The sequence below is a fragment of the Eptatretus burgeri genome, chromosome 7, assembly GCF_056783735.1.
Source record: "Eptatretus burgeri isolate ZD-2024b chromosome 7, Ebu_testis_v1, whole genome shotgun sequence".
Taxonomy (NCBI): Eukaryota; Metazoa; Chordata; class Myxini; order Myxiniformes; family Myxinidae; genus Eptatretus; species Eptatretus burgeri.
The window spans coordinates 63657905-63663904 of NC_140967.1; positions in this window are offsets into that span (position 1 = coordinate 63657905).

The following is a 6000-nucleotide window of genomic DNA, read 5'->3' on the forward strand; positions in this document are numbered from 1 at the left end:
AATAATTATTAATGTATGAAAATACACCGGTACTTATTTAGTTACTGCTGATTCTGCTTCCTGATACTTGGCACCTCTTAGTTTGAGTGACTGCATCAAAATGTGGAGCAAGCGACTGGGCCGTGGCGATTTTGAGTATTGTGTTCAGGTGTGTCAGTAAGTTGAATGCGTAATTTTAGATTTGTTGATATTCGTTACAGAGAAGATAGTCACAGACGGAGGTTGTTCCAAACATAAATAATTATCGATGCACAAGACTTCAGTTTGGGATAATTTGGTCCCAGATGTTGATAAAACGTACTGATACCAACATCAGAAAACTTATCTTTCAACAGTGTGTCACACTGCAGCTCGATTAACATTTGTAGCTCCTCTGGGATGTCATGCACATGAACAGAAAAGGGTGTGTGAAAAATTGCAAAGTCTCCAGCTTTCTGAAGTCAGAGAATCGTTCTTGAAATTCCTTTCGGAGCTCAGCAATTTTGCCTGAGTCATTATTGTCAAGTTCAGCTTTCAAGATGGGAACGTGTATCAAATTACTCTTGGAAAGTTACTTCTCCCAGAGCTTACACTCAACCTCAAAGGCATGAATGCTGCCATATTATTCTATCACCATTTTATTGTGCTCCTGCCTCTGTGTGGAACCAGTTCAGGTGTTGGTGTTCTGTAATATCCACCAGAAAAGCAAGGTCTCAAAACCATTTATTCTCTTGCACTTCAGGAACATCCTCTCCTTTCTGATCCATGAACAATTGTATCGCACCACGCGATTCACATAAGCGTTTCAGCACAGCTCCTCGACTTCAACACCGAATTTTAGTGTGGCATGTTCTGTCCATGTTGAATCTCTCTCCTCCAGAAAGCAAAAATGCCTGTGCTTGAGACCTCTTGCTTGAATAAAACACTTCTTGGTGCAAAATGCAAAAAATTCCTCTGTCTGTCTGTCTGTCTCACATTGCAGAGCGCCCGTCCTCGAGCAATCCTCCAACCAAGCCTCCGAGTCACCGGATTACAGGCACACGCCACTGCACCCGGTGATAGACTGAGTCAACATCAGGCTTTTTCAGAGGTTCATCAGGATATGCAAAGAGAGCGTTTGTTTTTGGCAAAAATAAATAAATTAAAAAAAGTTTTTTCGGTAATGTTTTGGGTATTCGTGATCTTTCAAAGATGCTCACGATACCCCAACCAAAACCTCACACATCACCCAGGGACGATGTTCAATGCTACTACAAAAGGTCACTGACAAAGCAGTTGTCACATCTTTCATTTGCATCTTTATTCATTGACCTTTCTTCCATATCGATTAACTGCAACAAACAAAAATGCACGAACAAGTTCCACATGCAAGACCCACAGGTCAGCATGGCCTCAGAGGGTGATGTACATACTGGTAATGCACAAGGCTTCATAATAATGCTCTGCATATACTAGCAGACTTGGTATTATAAAGAGCATATCCCAATCAACCTCATCTAATCCTGGCATCAGGATAGAGACACAGGTCACACTGAGCAATAGATAATCAAAGTTATCTGATGGACAGAAAAACAAAAGGTTGCCATTCCATGAAATTTATGCGCTTATAAGCCCACTTTCGATGATATCGCGAAGGTGAAACAGTAAAATGTGGCTCACATCAGATCCGAATTCATGATTACAAAACGGCAGGCAAAACGTCGAATCCACTCGCTCGTGAGTGCGCTTGATCCAAAATGGCTGGAGCTTCATTAAAAATAATATCTGATGATTGGCTGAGAAAAACACATGATATCGTCGTCCTGCGAAACATCAAATGTGAATTGGCAGTTTACAGATCGCCAAATACTGCCGTCTCATAGGAGACAAGAAAGTTACGACTCAAGCGATGCGAGTCAATACGTAGTAGGATCAAATCAAGGCTGATGTACAAACACACTGCAAACAGCGAAACAGACAAAGGCTTTTGCCAAAGCCTTTGTTGCTATGTGAAAGGTCATATTAAATTATCCCCGACCGCATTCCTTAAGGCCCTGTCACACTTTGACCATTTTGCCAGCATATGCCTGACGTATGAAAAAATTGCTGAATACACTGGTACACGTCGAATACGTATGGGTAAGTTTTGTATACGTTAAGAGCACGCTGGTATACGTCATAGTACGCTGGCATACGTTGTAGTACGCTGGCATACGTCGTAGTTCGCCGAGCTGTTAAACAAATTTTCCATGCTTGAAATATTTCAACGTCTGCTAGCAGATGACTCACACGTTCTGCATAATGCTGGCCATAAGTTGTAGGCACGTTACGCGATCGTTGACACACGTTACTTGTATGTTACTGATAAGTCGAAACACGTCGAGATAATGTTTAGCATACCCGAAACTTATTTCTAAGCTATGAGTAACGTGTTGTCAGCAAGTTACGCGATCGTTGACACACGTTACTTGTAAGTTACTCATAAGTCGAAACACGTAAAGGTAATGGTTAGCGTCAGTGTTGCAGACTCCCTGTTTTTTTCTTCGGTATGACGTTGATGTTGACACTTCAATTTCTAGTGCGGTTATGATATAATATAGTTAATAGGCTGCCGCTCAACGATTCAAATCATAACCGCACTAGAAATCGAAGTGTCAACATCACCATCATACCGAAGAAAAAAACAAACAAACAAAAAAAACAAAACAAGGGAGTCTGGAACACTGACGCTAAACATTACGTCGACGTGTTTCGACTTATGAGTAACGTACAAGTAACGTGTGTCGACGTGTGTCAACGATCGCGTAACGTGCCTACAACTTATGCCAGCGTATGCGGAACGTGTGTCATACACCGAGTACGTCGAGAAATTTTCAACATGCTGAAAATTTCTCGACGTATGACGACATATGCCAACGTACTACGACGTATGCCAGAGTGTTCTTAACGTATACAAAACTTACCCATAACGTATTCGACGTGTGCCAGCTTGGTTCCGCAAATTTTTCATACGTCGGCATACGCTGGCTAAAACGTCAAGGTGTGACAGCGGCTTCACACTTCGATGTCTAGTGCGGTTATGATTTGAATCGTCGAGCCGCAGCCTATGAATAGCCTACACCACGTGATCGTCGGCGATACGCTGCCGCGCGCTATGCATAAGTTAGACTATCGTTGGGCATACATTGTGAACGCCGACAACACGCTCAGCATTCGTTGGTATAAGTTATCTATATGTGATTGAAACGTTCTGTGTACGTTACTAATACGTTATGCATACGTCCAACACGTTATTATACGCCCAAAACTTAAAAAAAAACATCAATAGTTCAGCGTCTGCCAGCGTTTTATATACATTTTGATACCTAGCCATACGCTGGCTAAAACGTCAAGGTGTGACAGCCCCTTTTGTGAGGGAGGGAAGTGGTTTAAGCCCACACAAAAATAGAAAAAAAACAAAATTTGATATCTTCAAAATGCCAACAGGATTAGAACAGCACTGGGCAACACTGGGTACTCCTGCTAGCAAATGTATATGAGCTAATGCCGGCTGGCTGTCCCCCCTGAAACACTCCTTGGAAAGAAAAAAAAAAAGTAAAAGTTGCTTCAAATTTATCCAAATCCACAGGAAAATTATATTTTTTTCAGTCAGACAAAAAAAAAAATTCAACCTGGTGGTGTATCGGCAACAGACCACTGCATCTATCGCTTCTCCAAAATTTTTTTTCTTTGCTTTGAAGAAATATGATGCTTTTAGAATTTGACATTACTCTATACAGTATATGCCTGGTGTTCGCTTAATGATTAGGGTGGTGGGCTTTGAATCCTGGGGGTCTGACTTCAAATCTCACTCAGCTGTTGAATTAATACCAGGTGGGGTTGACTATGCCTGGTATTGGTTTAATGGTTCGGATGGTGGGCTAAGGATCGTTGGATCCTGAGTTCAAATCCCACTTGGCTATTGAACTAATACCAGGTGGGGTTGACTCTGCCTGCCATCCTCCTGAGGTCGGCAAAATGAGTGCCAGCATGCTGGTATACTGTGTCGGAGTGGCGACCCGTCCAGGATTGTGCCCAATAGCCAAGGAGACTGCTTTGGCAGCACCAACGCTCTGCACAGGGTATGGTACCAATGGATGGATGGATATGTTGACTCTGCCTGCCATCCTTCCGAGGTGGGCAAAATGAGTGCCAGCATGCTGGTATACTGTGTCGGAGTGGCGACCCATCCAGGATTGTGCCCAACAGCCAAGGAGAGTGCTTAAGCAGCAACCAACGCTCTGCACAGAGTATGATCCCAATCTCCTCCTCCTCCTCCTCCTAGACAGTATATATACAGACAGACGTGCAGGCATGATGGGCTGAATGGCCTCCACCTGTCTATTTCCTTGTAGATATGATATGTAGGGTATTGCTGTCTGTCTGTCCCACCCTGAAACACAGAAATACTCCTCAGAGAGAAAAAAATCATTATGAAGTAAAAGGTGCTTCAAGTTAATCCAAACCTATGGGAAAATTATAAAATAAAAACCAAAAGTTCTCGACATATAAAGTGCAGATCGTGCAACCTTTCGAATGGAGAAACTCCCTGCATGGTAGATGTACTGGACGTGATGGGGGCAATCCCCTGCCTTCCTCGGTTTCCCGATGTGACGCCGTTAGACTTCTTCTTGTGGGAATATGTCAAGGATTGTTTTCCAAACCTCTATTGTTGACAATGAAACGCTTCGTGCAAGGATAACCAATTGCATCAGTGACGAGGGATATGTTTGCCAACATGTGCATTGAAGTGGATTATTAATTGGATGTGCTACGTGTCACTAAAGGTGCACATGTTCAGGTCTACTGAAGAAAACAATAAACTTTATGAATCAAGTGACAAAACGAAAAAAACCGCCTCATTGTATCTCTTTTGATTTGGTTGTAATAAAGTTTTAAAACCGGAACAAGACTTTATGGACAGCCTGTATTGCATTCCTAAGCCTAAAAATATATTCGAATTATGGCAAGTTTTATAATTATCTTCTGAAAAATTATCTTATGCATAGGTCAGGCATACCGAATTGATTAATTTTTTTTTTTGAACAAGTCAATAAGCCATTCAACTCGTTTTTTAAATTTTCTTTAAGTGCCACGTGCAGACAACAACTCAAGACATTCCGCATGTAACCTTCCATTTTTGAAATCTTTCAACCAGTGGAAGAATAAAAGGATTCCTTTTTTATTTATTTTTCTATCATGGTATTTTTTACCATGGGTTTCCCCTAGTCTTAATGTCATGGAGCTAATGCAAAAACAGTATGTGACAAAAACTTAAAAATTGATCACTTGGAGTTTTACATCAAAAACTCTGCAGTGTTGTCCAGCAAGGCCAAGTATGATCGCAGTATATCCCAAAAATAATTTTCAGATGTACAAGTGTGTCCCAGAAAACATCACTTAGTGGAAAATTATATTTCTGTTGTATTTTATATATCACAAAAATAACACACTGTACATTACAGTATGGTCCAGCAAGGCCAAATATGGTGTAAGTACAGTAAATCCCAATTTTTTTTTCCAAGCATACAGTGTGTTCCAGAAGAAACTTTCACTTTGTGCAAAAATATCAGCACCTTAAATTGTCCACCGAAGGTGAGCCGAGATGGACACTCATCCCGGAGAGCGGGAGTTCCGATGCTAGTGTAAACAAGGTAGGGATGGTCACAATAAATTATCATCTGGAACCAATCTGTACATCCTTTTGAATTTTTAGAAATGTTTTTTATTGCTTGTGTGTATATATCACTCTGGTGATGTGTGTACTCCACTTACTGTTCTCTCTCCACTTCTACACCTCTCACTCAACCCCATTAATTTCAGTCGATAAACTGATAAATTGAATGAATGTGGTGCAGACGAACCACAGGCTTGATGTGCCAAATGTCCTCCTCCTCCACGAAAGTTCCTTGTACGTATATCCTTGTGGTTCATGAGCCATTATTTTAAAGGCAAATTAAATTTGACATCAAGAAATATGTAGTTTATAAACACACACAGACA